Source organism: Cetorhinus maximus, chromosome 14 (genome assembly GCF_964194155.1).
Source record: "Cetorhinus maximus chromosome 14, sCetMax3.hap1.1, whole genome shotgun sequence".
Classification (NCBI taxonomy): Eukaryota; Metazoa; Chordata; class Chondrichthyes; order Lamniformes; family Cetorhinidae; genus Cetorhinus; species Cetorhinus maximus.
Genome location: NC_135892.1, coordinates 82,037,782 through 82,054,075, shown reverse-complemented (window position 1 = coordinate 82,054,075; position 16,294 = coordinate 82,037,782). Strand labels below are relative to the sequence as shown.

At 42.8% G+C, this 16,294-nt stretch overlaps 1 long non-coding RNA gene across 1 annotated transcript in view; it reads right to left on the bottom strand.

Annotated features, from left to right (window-relative positions):
• LOC144690152 (uncharacterized) overlaps positions 1 to 13,631 on the bottom strand; it is a 32,142-nt gene extending 18,511 nt beyond the window's left edge. The window contains exon 1 of the long non-coding RNA XR_013578773.1: positions 13,450 to 13,631. This is a non-coding gene — a long non-coding RNA (uncharacterized LOC144690152). The remainder of the gene's footprint in view (positions 1 to 13,449) is intronic.
• Between the last annotated feature and the right edge of the window lie 2,663 nt (positions 13,632 to 16,294).

The window sequence follows — 16,294 nt, the reverse complement described above, 5'->3', positions numbered from 1 at the left end:
CGGAAAATCCAACTTAATTAATTGATTAAGGGCTTTAATAGGCCTCTTAATTATTGGCGGGTGCACTGCCATCTCTCATGTGCGCTGGCCGAGCGAAATATCATGAGCGTGCTATGACATCGGGACGCTCGCCTGACATCATCGCGCACTATTTTACTCTCGTTCGGGCCGGGCACAGGCCCATCCGACGAGAGAACAATTCTGCCCTATGCCCCTATTAATAAAGCCCAGGATACTGTATGCTTTATTAACCGCGCTCTCAACCTGTCCTGCTACCTTCAATGACTTATGCATCTATGCAGCCAGGTTCCATTGCTCCTGCACGCCTTTCCAGTTGTACCCCTTATTTTATACTGTCTCTCCATGTTCTTTCTACAAAATTGAATCACTTCACATTTCTCTGCATTGAACTTCATCTGCCACCTGTCCACCCACTCCACCAACTTATCTATGTACTTTTGAAGTCCTGCACTAACCTCCTCAAAGTGCTTCCAAGTTTTGTATCATTCGCAAACTTTGAAATTATGCCCTGTACACCAAGTCTAGGTCCGCAAAATACGTTAGGAAAAGCAAGTCTCCCAAAACTGACCCCTGGGGAACTCCACTACAAACCTTCCTCCAGCCTGAAAAACATCCAATAACCATTACTCACTGCTTCCTGCCAATCAGCCAGTTCCATATCCATGTTGCAACTGTCCCTTTTATTCTATGAACTTTTGCTCACAAGCCTGTTGTGCAGCACTGTATCAAACACCTTTTGGAAGTCCATATACACCATATCAACAGCATTGCTCTCATCAACCCTCTCTGTCACCTCTTCAAAAAGCTCCAGCAAGCTAGTTAAACATGATTTTCCCTTAAGAAATCCATGCTGGCTTTCCTTCATTAATCTGCCTTTGTTCATGTGACCATTAACTTTGTCCCGAATTATTGTTTCTGAAAGTTTCCCCACCACCGAAGTTAAACTGACTGGCCATATCTGTTCTTGTCCCATTGAAGTTGACTTTCCCCCAGTAAATTTTTCTTACTCTGGACGGTTCTTTGTCCTTTTCCATAGTCAGCCTAAACCTTATGATACAATGATCATTGTCCCTTAAATGTTCTCTTACCGACACTTCATCTACTTGGCCCATCACTTTTCCAAGAACCATGTATCGCAGCTAATGTCGTCATTGGACTGGAAAATACTGCTGAAGAAAATTTTCCTGAACATATTTTAGGAACTCGATAATTAATGTTCTGTGATGATTTCCCTGTATCCATTCCCAGAACGTTGAAAGCCCCCAAGGAACTCGATAATTAATGTTCTGTGATCATTTCTCCGTATCCATTCCCAGGACATTGTAAGCCCCCAAATATATCATTTAAAAGTTATTTTTATTATTATTCATAAAGAAAGAAAGATTTGCATTTATATGGTGCCTTTCATGACCTCAAGACCTAAAGTACTTTACAGCCAATTAAGTATCTTTGAAGTGTTGTAATGGTGGAAAAATACATCAACCAATTTGCACACAGCCAGATAGTGTAGCACTTCCTCAGTGTTCGCAAGGCCATTAGGTACAATATTTATATAATAATGCTGCCTACGGAAGCACAGAGGCCCACTTTAGGTTCCAAATACTGCTGGTGGTGCCTCATGCCCAGTGGCCTCAGGAGCCAAGTGCTGGTCAGCAACACCCCAGTACCACTAACTACGTACTTACATTTACACAAACAAATCATCTTATTGCACAACTGATCCATTGTTGCTGCAATGTCAATGGGGCAGGTTCTGAAGCAGGGGAACTGCATTATGTTATAGGGCCGCTTGCAATGGCCACTATTCTGCAACAGAAACAAGGAACTAGCTTCTTCTCCCATTGACTGGTTTGCAGCTGGGTAACCCTCACACCCCTCGATGTAAAATCTGCTCATCCTCCACAATTTCCTCTCACTTCTCTCATTAGCCATGCGGAGTGGTTTAGAGGACACTATATCGGTTTACCGTGGCTGTGACGGACAGAAAAACAATTTCTAGTGCAGGATTTAAAAGACTGCAGTCAACATCACTTTGAGGAAAGCTGTTTAGTACAGCAACTTTAGGGATGACAGCATCTGAAAGTGCCCACACATTCTCTGATGCTTCCGCTGGAGGTGCTGCTGGCAAGAGGCCCCATGAGGGAGTGATACAGGCTGTCTAGAAGAAGGTAGTAGAGGCTGTCAGTGACAGAGATGTTTAATAATCTCACTAGGTGGCCAAGGTAAGTTAAAACCCTCGTGACACCACACATCCTCTCCCACTCAGACAGCTTCACTCATCCCCTTACTTAAACATACTCTTCCTCTTTCAGCACCTGTACTCACCTCAATAATACCTTGCAGCAGCTCTTACCACCACTAATATAGCGGCAGTAATTATTTGAGGAGGAAATGGAAAGGAATGTACACCCTTGTCACTATTTGAAGTGGCACATAAGCTACAAACAGGTCTTAAAGGGAGTGGCTTTTCTTTTGCAAGATCACAGGTGCAATATTTTTGTGTGGTGCATTTGAAGCAGCAGCCTTTAAGGGCACATTTTACTGCAATTACTTCCTTTAATCTGTGCCTAATCTGGTGGCAGCAGAAGAGACTCCAGACCAAGTTATCACATTTAGTTCATCATGGGGCTCGCACTCCTCCTATATTTACCAGGAACCATGTGTTTATTTTTCACATTTTCGTTCCTTTTGTCCTTTAGACCTGTTGAATTTTGAATATTCCTGAGCTATTTAAACACCACCCTAAGACACCGAGGTAATCATGAAGAGCTTGAAACTGAGATGCTTTGAAATTATATTGTATATTGTTTACACCGTAACAGATTAGCACATTTGTTTAAATTCCTTCATCTACTATTACGATAAACATTTTAACCAGAAAAATTGACTAATGTAACACTTGAGATTTCAAAGCAGGGAAAACCCCAGGTATGAGTAAATCAATCTCTTGGATTATTCATATGTCATCTATTACCCGGGTTCTAAAAAAGCAGAATTAATGGACATGCTTTCCTCCAGGGCCCAACAGCAGTTTAAATGCAGTGCAGCAGAACTACTATCTCGCACGTGCCAACACCCCTGTTACTGAAAGTTTTACCAGGACCAGGCTTACTTAAATAATTATGGTGGGCTTCCAGCAAAGTTCCAGCCTGTATCTGAGTGGGAGCCCACTGCAGGGGACAGGGAAGAGAAAGCCTGTTGCACAGCAGATCCTGGACAAAACATGAACATTCGCTTCCAAGGCAGCTGAAGAGAGGGCAAGAATTTTAAAAGCATACTACAAATTTCATGAAGCTTCAAGTAGAATCAATTATCTTCTGCTGAATTCAATTCCCTTCAGGCTTTTAAAATGTAAATTTTGCCCTAATATCCAGCCTTGCCATGGTGCAAATGCATCAAACCTTTGGCACTCGCAGGTTCTGTTAACATCCTCCCATAAATACACATAACTGAACACATATTAAGCAACATGAGGGTCTGCCCCCAGATGGTATTTAATGTGATCACTATTAACTTTCAGGTGAGGTGCTTTTGACTTTCTTTTGTTGCTGCAGAATTTTGGAAGTATTGGATGCTCTGTTGTTGGAAGAGGTAACAGGTGTCCTTTCGGTCAGAGTGATGTGGAATTAAAAGGACTCTGAACAGAAAACTTACTGCTAGTCATGGGGAATATAGTTGCAGTTTCTGCAGCATGAGGGTAATGGAGCAGAGAGGAGGGTGTTACTTGTATAAATTAAGGTTAGGTTTCTGCAGGTCATTGTGGGGCAAGGGCAGACATTGGATAATGACTAAAACAAAAATAGAATTACCTGGAAAAATTCAGCAGGTCTGGCAGCATCGGCAGAGAAGAAAAGAGTTGACGTTTCGAGTCCTCGTGACCCTTCCGCAGAAGTCCTCATGACCCTTCTGGCAGCATCTCCGCTGATGCTGCCAGACCTGCTGAGTTTTTCCAGGTAATTCTATTTTTGTTTTGGATTTCCAGCATCCGCAGTAGTTTTTTGTTTATTTCTCTGTGTTTAATTGGATAATGACTTAAGCACATATAAAGAAACATTCCCCTTTAAGTGACAGACAATTTGTTAATTAGTTAATCATTTGTTTAACTGATAAACTCAAAAGAGTATAAAGAGAGACTACCTTTCATGACCAGTGGGAGTACATCATCAGCCCCAGGAGTGACAATCTAATTTGATTTGCTAAGTTTCTACTGAAGTTTTTGTTTTTAGTTACGGTGCCCCTTTAAGGGGCTGTCAATTTGTTAATTTTGATGATTTGTTTTACTCAAAAGAACATAAAGAGATACCTATTGACACTGGGAGTGGGTTGTAGAGTTAAGAATTATATATTTGGAATGTCTCACTTTGTGAATAAATCTAAAACTCAGTAAAGATTAACTTTGGGTCTCTTCTATCACCAACTGGCTAGTTTAACAGAGAGGGTCTCAACAGAAAGTCATATCCAACTAGAGTCTTCAGAGACTACTTCTCCTGCCTGCGCCTCAGCCAGGAACAGTGTCTCCATCAGCTACAATTTACCAAGGAGGCGGTCATGGAACTGCACCACTGCTCTAACTGGACCTGCAGCCAGAAAACAGGGCAAGGTCAGCACTGCCAGTGCCTGTCAAGGTTGCTGTGAGTGCAATTTCCACACCTTGGGGTCCTTCCAGGCTGGACCCAGTGATATCACCAACATTTCTCCATTCATAGTGCATCACTGCATCTGGGAGGTCATCAACGCCCTGCAGACAAGGAGAAGGGACTTCATTGCCCTCTCTCAAAGCAGCAGCAATACAAAATATATGTGAATTAATCGGAACCCCTTTTTACATCGCTCCCAGCTTTATTTTCCATTGGCTTCAATGTGAAATAGGTTCACTCATGTCCATTTTGTGCTACTGCTGAGGATTAATTTACCCCGTTGCTTAACTGGGGGAAGCTTTTTTGTGTAGATCTTAGGGATAAATAGGATGTCCAATTACCATCTTTCACGCTGCTCCACAGTTAGTTTTGTTCACCCTTAAATGTGCATGGAAAAGGAGTAGAAAGTAGTTTACCCCTTCTGAAAATTATTGAGGAGTATTTACAAGAATGTGTGTTGGATAGAAATTGCAGATGCATTAATGTTTCATATCCATTTGAATGAACAAAGATTGTGGACATATTCCAGATCCCGTCAAACTGGCTCAGAAATTTCCAACATATCTAAAGGTCAGTGAAGCATGTGTCATGAAGAAATTTAACCAGTTGTATTGCAACCAAACTCCTCAAGGCAATCAGTGAGGAAATAGATGAAAGCCGTCATTGGTATAATTAGGAGCCCTGTAGAAATGCGGAGTGCCGTACCTGAGATAATGGAGAATGGTGAATATTATTCCAATATGCAAAGACAGATTGAATCACATTCCTGTTACCCTGACAGAAATCACAGTTTCAATATTTGGACAGAGGTATTCTATGAGCCCATCATTTCCAGGAATCTGCTTGGCACGGACAATTATGCTATGAGGCAGCGGAATGATGAAGTTTTTTGCCACATTTCACTGGAATCACGCTGGTGTTTCAATGTGGGTAAGTTTGAGAGCGGGCAGGTAAAGTCATCAAAAAAGTGCAAGTAGAGTTAGGATCTTAGAAATAGTACAATGATAAATTTGCACAAGCAATGATTAGGCCGTAATTGGAGTACCGTGTGTAGTTATGAGAACCCCCATAACAGAAAGGAATTTAAAACCATAGAGTAACAATGTAGCGATGCAAGGGCTGGGAAACTAGAGTTACAAGGGGAGACTTGAGATACCTGGACTATTCCCACTGGAGTAGAAAAGGGCATGCTGAGATTTAAAAGAGAGTTTTAAAATGATGGAAGGTTTAGAAAGAGTGGGGAAAAGACCATGTCCCATGCAATATCTTTTTTTTCTTCTTGGGAAGTAAGTAATGAAGATCACCATTTTAAAATTGACACTGAGAGCAAAGGAAGAGTTCAGATAGAATTTATTTATGTAGAAAATTGTTTAAATGTGGAGTGCATTGCCATGGTAAGTAGTTGAGGCAGAAATCAGTGAATGCTTTAGGGAAGGAGTGGATAAGAGGGGAGAAAAACCAGCAAGAAAGCAAATGTAACGGGATTAAATTTGGATTGTTGTAGCTAAGAGTCAACATTGACATGATGAGCCAAATTCCCTCTTCCTTCCTGTAAACTTCTATGGTTCTACACCATTTGACTGTATTATACCCATACTTATAGAGCTGCATCTTCCGGTCGGCGGGCACAGGGCGGGGCCCGCTTGCCAACACGTAAAATGATGCGGGTGATGTCGGGCGTGCGTCCCAACATCACCCCACGTCATTTAGATTTTCAGCTCAGCAGACACGCAGCCAAGTCGGCTGCGCGCCCGCTAAACTGTCAACGGACACTTAAGGCCTTTAAAAAAGTAATTAAGCTAATTAAAGGACCTGCCCGTCCAACCTTAAGGTTGGTGGACAAGCGAGGAGGCCAGGCAGCCTTTAGAAAAAACATGAAACCTCATCCACGGGCAGGATGAGGTTTCATGAGGGCTTTATAATGTTTATGAAATGTTGAAATAAAAGAAATTGACATGTCCCAGCTCATATGACAGTGTCACATGAGGGAACGTCAGGAATTTTTTTCCACATCCACAAATTTTTTAAACTTCCAGCAGTCTCCCTGAGGCGACACTTTGCCTCAGGGAGATCTGTACGTTCTTTCATGTGCATGCGCAGAAGAGCTCACTCTCAGCTCAGGGAATACCCCCCCCTCTCTCGCACAGGGGGCACACAGCTCTTCCGAGCGGACTTCACACTGGGCTGGCCATAATTGGCCCACCCATCTAAAATGGCGGCACGCCTTCAACTGGGGGCACCAATCGGGAACCCACTCACCCACGCCCACTCCTGCACATCCCATCCCAGCAGGGGAAAAATGTTGCCTTAGTGTCAATTTATACATTCAAACTCTTGGAGCAGAGTTTCACCTATCAAGAGCCTTGTCAGAAATAAATTGACAGGAAATCCTGTACATGGGACCTCCTGACTTCTATTCAAATTTCCTGATGTATGTTCCCAGCAGGGAAGCTCTGCGCTTAGAGCACAAGTTCATTAAATTATTCCTTTATATATTTTATTTATTATCTATAGAGTTCACTCAATTTTAGAATGTCAAAGTATTGTTTATCAGTGCTGATCACTTTGAAATTGTGCTGTCAGCATGTCATAGGGCAATCAGGGGTGGAATCTCTTTGTAGCATCAAGGGTCCCGACAGTAGGACTGGAAGTAAGTTGCACTCTTCTCATAGGCTGGCCATGTGCGATCATGCATTGACCAGCCAATTAGATATTCATTGTTCAAGGAGCCTTGCTAATCAGGCAGCGGGGGTGCGTAGAAAGTCAATGACCCATCGTTACCATACAGGGTCAAAGGTCCAGGCGCCATATTTAAATAGCACCTAGACAGGCATTAATTCCCTGCAAGCCAGCAACTTCAGTCTGGCTATGTGAGTGGATGCCTTGACACTACAGCTGTTCTTCCACCCCCCTCCCCCCAACACCCTGCCCCTGCAGCTAACCTCAACTGCTGCTCCTCCTTCAATTACATTTGCAGGAGGGGGCCATGCAGTTAGCATCTCCTCATTTCTATTGAAGGGATGACCTTCCCTCCATCACCCTCGACCCTCACTCATGAGCCATTCCCTGCCTTTGGTGACCCTTGACCCACCCCCATCACCCTTGACCAACTATCATTCACCCTACAGTTTCCCTCTGTTTGCATTTGTCAGCCCCCGGCACACTGGAACTGCCACCCACCCCATCCTCGATCCTCCCTCTACCATCCTTTATCTTCTTTCTGTTACCCTCAGCTCTGAGGACTTCACCACTGACCTTCCATGTATAATCCTTGATCTCTCCGCAGTCATGCTTAACCTACCATCTTTAGACACTCTCCCTGTACAGCCCAGCTGCCCCCCTACATCCCACTTTATCTTTGTAGGGCTGCAACCTTCTTCCTTCCCTCAATCAACCCTACCCCCATTCCCCTTTCACTGCCTCCCCCTTTCCTTGCCTCAGTCAGCCATGTCCTGTTCCCCTTTCACAGCCAGAACCCTATCTCAATGCATTAATGCCTCCTCTCCAGTGGTTCAACAAGGGTTCCCATACAAGAAAAAGCAGCTCCTACTCAGTGTAAATCCACCAGGAAGACTAGCTCGCCTACTGCGCCACATTTAAGCAGTAATGAATCTGAAGGCACATGTTTCTCATTTGCTGATTACTTAATTCAAAAGGTACACTTAATTATGGTGATATTGCTTTTTTAATGACCATGTATGACATGCTGATGTATTAAATAGAAATTCCTGACGCTTGCCATCAGGCTCAATCTGCCATCAACCTGCCGCCTATACCCTATTTTCATCCCGCCATCGGAGAGCTGACATTTTACCTCCCACTCAATTAAATTTCCCGCTTCCTGGGAGCTTCGCAAGATGCCCCCCAGGTGTTCTTTTTCGGTACAGTTCCAACTTGATCTAAGCTGAAACTGGATGCTCTTCCAGTGTCAACTGATTTGAATGAGCTGGGTGAGCACCAGGCAGGGAGATCAGCTGAGAGTGGATGCCTGGCCCAGATTAATGGAGAGAAGTCGAGCAAAGGCTGCAAGTATTAAAAGCCTGAGTGCAAATTCATGGCAGGTTCTGGGCCTCCTCACTGTCATCAGATAGAGCAATGATCTCCAAATGACCATAAGATCCCCAGTTTGCCAGTGGAGCTGTGCTGTACCCTATAAGTAAGATAAAAGTTCACCTTAAGTGCCAGGCGATTGCTGCCAGCCCTTCTGATTTAAAAATTCTGTGACCTCTGACACAACTTCCTTGCATTTCTTTTTCTCTTCTGGTGCAGGGACACTGTGTGGAGTCCATGGAAAATGATGTGGGAGGCACTGTCACATCACCTCATATCATTTACATACTAATGAAATGCAAGGCAATGTTCACACAAATGTACAATAAGCATAAAATGCGCAGAGGCCTAGCATTAGACCTCTGATTAACTTTGGCTAATGCGCCATAAACTGCTGTGCATAGGGCATTGGGCAGAAGAAAATTGGCTTGAAGCTATTTTGGATGGTGAATACAAGTTTCAGCACCCCATATATAATTTGTCTTTAGTATTTATGTTAATTTTGACTTTGTGCGTTAGAATAAAATGGCTGATAGTGAATTGGCAGCCCAATATTTTTCCCCAGTTGATATCAATGGGCTTCATTGGCTCAACTGTCCAGGGAAATTATTGGAGTCAGTATGGTGCAGGCCCTGACCATTTTCAACCTAAAATGGTCCTTTCAAAATGGCACTGACTACATCAATGAGGTGAACAGGTCAGTAAGGCTACTTATCCCATTTTGAGACAGTTAATGCCCATTAATGTCAACAACAACAAAAACAAATTATATTTGTAATAGCATATTTGATGTAATGAAGCACGAGCACTATAAAAACAAAGTATGACACCAAGCCAGATACAGAAATATTCATTCAGATGATCAAAAGCTTGGTCGAAGCAGTGGGCTTTAAGTCGTTCCCTAAAGAAGGAAAACGAAGCAGAGAGGTGCAGAGAGGGTTTTCCAGAGCTTGTGACCTAGGCAAATGAAGGTATGACCACCATGATGGAGCAATTAAAATTGCAGATGCACAAGAGGGCAGAATTAGAGGAGTGCAGATCCTCTAATTGGCAAGTTCATTGAACAAACAACCCTCAGAGGGTGTGGGGCTGGAGGAGATTACAGACCCGCAGCAGGGTATGCAGTGGGCCAGCCAAAAGTCCATTGACTTTTAGTGGGACCAGAAGATCCCGGTGGATGGCAGGGCTGGAAAATCCCATTAAAATGAGAATTTTAAAGGCCAGGATTTTCCCCTCGGCAATTTGGGGGCGGGGCCCGCTCGCCGAGGGGAAAATGATGCAGGATGACGTCGGGAGGAACCCCCAATGTCATCCCGGTCCATTTAAATCTTCAGGAAGGCAGGTAGACAGAGAAATCAGCTGTCCGGCCATTGACAGGCTAATTAACCTTGTTAAAGACCCTGCCTGTCCAAGCTTAAGGCTGGCGGGCAGGCCAGGAGCCGGGCTCCAGATTATTCATGAAACTTCATCCACTGGCGGGATGAAGTTTCATGTCCGTTTTTCAAAAATTTAATAAACTTTATATGTTTCTTATTAACATGCCCCATCTCGTGTGACATTGTCACATGAGGGGGACATGTTAATAATTTTAATATTTCTCTATTTTTTTACTTTTCTTACCTGTCAGTAAACTCCCTGAAACATCATTTTGACAGATGGGGAATCCCTCCAACCCCCGCACAGGAAGCGCATAGCGCTTCCCGTCAGGCAGGCCGTTGGGTGGACCTTAATTGGCCCGCCCACTCAAAATGGCGGCTGGCCCCACTTCGGCGGCAGAGTTCGGCTGCCCGCCCGCCAGCGAGTCAGTGGGGCCTGCCCGCCATCCGAGGGCAAAATTTTGCCCTTTAGTCAAGAGGCCAGATGAAACAAGTTAAACTGACCTACCCCTTCATTTCGCATTATTTCAACAAATATTATACTGTTTGTCTCCTACTACTTCTGTCTTTTTAAAAATTTTATTTCTTGCTTTCGTGTGCTTTCTTTCTGTCCTATCAGACTCTTTCTCTCCTTCCTCCTATAAATGTCCACTGCCCTCTTTTTTCCCTCTCTGTTATAAGCCTACTATTGTCTCTAAGACTTTTACACAGATTTTTTTCCCCTTTCCCTCTGGATGTCTCTAGAGTTGCTTCTGCATTACTCCCCATTTCTAATCTCATTCCTTTTTGTGTACATCACATCTTAACTTCTCTTCCCTTCCCTATCTATGTCTCTTTCTCTCTGCATGTCTTTGAAGATGCATTCAAAAATGGAGCTGAGGAACTTAATGCAGTCATTTCTCCTTCATTACCTCGCAACAACTACACCACCTTATAAGTGGCAGCTGCAGACACAACTGCTTCCCCCCTCCTTGCCTTTCAGCAAGTTCCCAACCTGGGCTGGGAACCCACCAAATAAGCAATGAGGGAAATCTCAAGCAATCCCATGAGATGAGGCCAGCAGGATATAGACCTGGATTTTCACTGAGTCAGGATGACTTGAAAGCCCTTTAAAAATGGCAGCCAGGACCCAGATCCCAGGATTCCCAACCCCCTTCTCGGGGTTTCTGATTTTTGGGAGTGCCTTTAATGGTGCGGGCTAGTTTGGGTCAAAAGACCACAACCTGCACTCCCGACCTTGCCAGTTCCACTGCGGAGATAGACATGTCCTAGTCCTCAGCAATTTTCATGGACTCGGGCTGGGTTTTTATTGAATCGTGGCTCATGGCACATCAGAGGTGTCATGAACCATAGTCTGTGTAAGGGGACCTTTTAAAAGGCAAGTTCAAAAAGTCCTCCTCATGCTCCTCATGTGAAGGCAACCCCCACTCACCCCCATGGCTTCTCAAGCCCCCTTGCCAAGGTATGTCCTGCTACCCATCCCCTATGGCCCTTCATATCTCCCATGCCATTCTATGCTCTTATGTAAACCAAGCTAAGGCACTTCCATGCCCATTCACCTACTATAAACTGTGTTAAACCAATGAACTGTATAGTGACAATAGGATGTCTTAAAAATAAGCTTCAAAAACAGCCATTCACTGATAACTTTCCTCTTTCTTAAAAATACACTTTTCTACTACAGGCAAATAAAAGTGTCAATCATTCAAACACTTTGAAGTAACAATTAGCAGAAACTGCAAGCATTTGAAACCTCTTTATCTTGTGTAAATCAACATTGTGTAATTGACAGAATAGATCAGAGAGCTAGAGCTGTCAATCAAGTAATGTCTATTTACACAAGGTAATGAGATTTCAGGTGCTTGCAGTTTCTGATATTGATACTTTAAAAGGTCTGGATGATTGACACTTTTAATCTTTTTAAAGCAAGTGGATATTTATCAATGAATGACTGGGGATCAGCTGTTTCAACAGTCTAATGGATTTCTGGGCTCTCAGCCAAGCCTCATTGTGTATTCTTGGCTGATAACCCAGACATCCATTAGTGTCCTAAAACACCTGTTATCTTAGAAAGCCTTCCCCTCTCAAAGCCCATTTCCACAGCAACATGAATCACAGGGTCTTGTGCCCAGGTAGAAATACTGATTAGCTATTTTTGAGACTGCAGCTCCAACTTTCTTTTATCTTGGAAGCAAAGCACAACTGTTTACAACCTGACATTCTCAACAAATTCTGGGACTTTGGAGACTCACAGTCTATCCACTGTCAGCACACAGGCTGCGCCATTGCCACATCTAAACACCTTGCACCTTCTTCCCAGTAAAACAATCTGGGTACCCCTTTAATCTCTGACAATCAAACCACCCAGGCTTGTTGTCAGGCAGATTTCAAAACAGGTCATATGACTCTCTTCCTTTTACTTTAAATCAAAGATGTAGTCCAGAATCGCAACAATCTTATAAATCCTCATAATTGCAACACAGGCTAGGGAGAGAACAGAGAACATAGGCAGAAATAATTGCAAACATGAAACAGATATGCCTAAATTCTTCATTGCAAATGCCCATATCAGCTTGCCACAGCGTGTTGCACTCTGACTTCTGAGTCAGAATGCTCTAAATTTTAAACCCCATCCAGAACGTTAATACATAATTTAGATGGATGCTTCAGTGCGGTACTGAGGGAATTTTGCAAGGTCAGTAGGGTTGGGGGAGGTGGGGTTACTAAAGGGCAATCAGTGGTCATGGCATCACAGGCCCATTACCACAGCAAAAAGTTGCATCTTCAAGAGGAGAAGGGAGTAAAATCATTAAAGAAACTTGGGGAGAATTTTTTCGAAAGCCAAAATGAGTAATCATAATGTAACATTGAGCATGGGTGAGCCTTTTGTGGAATTTTACCTTATGCACTTTAAATAAAAGGTAAGTTCTAGCCTACATCTAACTTACACACAATTTGGAGTTATCCTATTTCTTCGATGTAGCTTTGTAATAAAGGATTCTGCTAATTAGAATAAAAATAATTTTTAAACTATTGAACATACAACCATCAATCCATTTTTAATGATGTTCGTTAACAAACCATTACATAAACGTGATTCATTATTTTGATTTAGTGTTCACTAGTACACGCCACATTGTTCTACACCACTTTATGGAAAGAGGGAAGGAAGAAAAAATACAATGAGGTCAGAAAACACTCCACAGGGAAAAAGAAATGGAAAATTTGAAGGCAAAAAATCATCGGCCACCTGGTGCGCATCTTAATAACAGATCACACAACGCAGGAGTGGAATGCACATTGGGAAAAACATAAACAAAAATGAGGAAATAAGTGGCAGACAGAGAGTTGAGTGAATGATGTACCTAACTGAAGTATTTAGTCCATAGAGATTATGCCTGTGCTGTCCTCACTGCCTGGAGATGCATTCACAACCTTTTAGGGGAGGAAATAAATCATGAGGTTCTTTACTAACAGTCGCAGAAAACAACGTGTATTCGATTGCAAAGCAAGAAAATAATAATCACGCCATTCTAATCATCCTGTAAGCCAGCAAGACAAACAATGCAATACATGCCACTCCTTCTAAGCTGGAAGTCAATAGATAAAAAGGACTTTGACCCGTATCGTAAACAGTCACAACAGAAATCAGATTGGACTCTACAAAGTCAAAATTTAAAGCAGCAAGGACAGTTTAATCAGTAAATTACAAACAACTGTAAAAATACATTTTAAGAGTAAACAGCTGAACAGTTTAGCCCTGATTAGTGGAGTTTTTTTTCTCTCTGGAATCATTGCAATGGAAAATTCCATTCCTGTTCCAGTTTCTGTCCAGCTTTATCATGCCATCTTTAATGTTCTCAAGCGTTTCAGCCACACATAATGAAAATACAATCACACTGACGCGAAGAAGGATTCACTATGGAATTCATTAAAATGTTACTTTTGCTCTTAAATAATGTTATTACAGGCTCAAAGTTGTCTTTACCAGGGACTGTACGTTTCTCAATAAAGGCTGTATGTATTTATTGTGAAATCCAATTAGGTGCGTTTGCCATCTTTTAATCCATGTGGTTTCATGTTTTATCTTGAAAGCAATAAATCTTGCTTTTGCCCTGGCTATCAGCCACCTTGCCCTTTGGCTTCTCTCCCAATCTGGCTAACAAAGCACAGTATAATTAATCTTTGCCAATTTGGCTAAATTAACAAAATGAATCATTATGTACATTTGCAGCAGTGATAGTTTGTTTGTAATAAATGTTTATACAGTCTGAAATGTTTCATAACTGAAGTTGGCTACTTTTTGGCTAGAAACTTTCAAACTTCCGAAGAGATTGCAGTAGAAAGTCCATCAAAGACACATAAGAGTCTGCTTGTTGAAACTTGAGCACAAGCATTTGACTTTAAATTGCCTACCTCTACTATTTAAGCTTGGTGGCTTTTCATTCAGCTGTTGGTCAACTAGGATTTCTTTTAAATTTCTTGACATCCAGTTAAGTTCTTATAAAATAAGGAGAAGCATAAATGAAGACACCTATTTACCGAAATACAAGCAGACTCAGATTGGAAAACCAGAAAAAAGATTGTCTGGTTGCAAAAGAAATAGGACTTACTCAAAGTTTTCAAAATAAAAAATGAAGCTTTTGACTGAAACCAATGTAAACTCCAAAACCCTCACCCAAATTAAGTTCTACATAGTATAATAAAGAAATATTTGGCAGCTGTATGCTCCATGCATCTCAATGCCTTTCAAGCAAACAAACATTGTTACGGTCCCCATCACTTATAGAGGATGCATTGGCGTTAATGCAATTAGCCCGCAATTAGTGTTGGATGGTGTCTCATCTTTTACAGATATAATAATGAACAGAGAAGGAAACAGATGGCTAACTGGATTCTGGGCCAGGATATTCCCCTCGACGATTTTGGGGCAAGGCCCACTCGCCGAGGAGAAAATGACGCGGAATGACGTCGGGAGGAATTCCCGACGTCATCCTGGGCCATTTAAAATTTTAGGAAGGCGGGCAGACAGTGAAATCAGCTGTCCGCACGCCGACCTGTCAATGGCCAATTGAGGATATTGACAGGATAATTAAGATAATTAAAGACCTGCCCGTCTAAGCTTAAGGCTGGCGGGCAGGCCAGGAGCCCCAGCAGGCTCCAGATTATTCATGAAACATCACCCACTGGCGGAATGAAATTTCTGTGTTTGTGTTTTATAAATGTAATACATTTTATGTGTTTATTATTAACATGTCCCATCTCGTGTGACATTGTCACATGAGGGGGACATGTTAATAATTTTAATATTTATCTATTTTTCGACTTTACTTACCTCTCACGAGTCTCCCTGAGACAGGACTTTGCCTTAGGGAGCAGTGCGCTCTTTCGCACGCATGCGTGAAAGAGCGCACTTTGACAGATGGGGATTCACTCCCCTCGGAACAGGAAGTGCATAGCTTGGCCCCTGCCCAGCCACTGGCCCGCCCACTCAAAATGGCGGCCGGCCCCGTTTTGGTGGCGGGGGTCGGCTGTCCGCCCGCCGCCGAGCCGGTGGGGCCCGCACGCCATCCGAGGGCAAAATTCTGCCCCTGATTCTGTTCCACAGCAATTTTGTTAACAATATTTAACATGGGAAGAGAGGGAAGCAGTATACTCCTTGTGCATTTGCCAACATTTATCCCTCAATCAACACCCAAAGCAGGAGATCTGGTCAATTATTTGATTGTTGTCAGGGGGTGTGCAAATTGGCTGTTGTGTTTCCGACATGGCAACACTTCAAAAGTATTTAATTGGTTGCAAAACACTGAGATCGTGGAAAGTTATACAAATGCAAGTACGTACATACGAACATACACACGAATTAGGAGCAGGAGTAGGCCACTTCGTCCCCGAGCCTGCACGACCATTCAGTAAGATCATGGCTGATCTGATTTTAACCTCACATTCCCACATACCCCTGATAACCTTTCATCCCCCTTGCTTATCAAGAATCTATCTACCTGTGCCTTAAAGATATTCAAGGACTGTGCCTCAATCACTTTTTGAGGAAGACGATTCAAAAGTCTCACAACCCTCTGAGAAAAAAAAATTCCTCATCTCTGTCCTAAATGGACCACCCTTTATTTTAAAATCGTGACCCCGAGTTCTCGTCTTTCTTTCATGATATAGCATCATATATTAAGAAACCAAACCAACCTTGCAGATTAT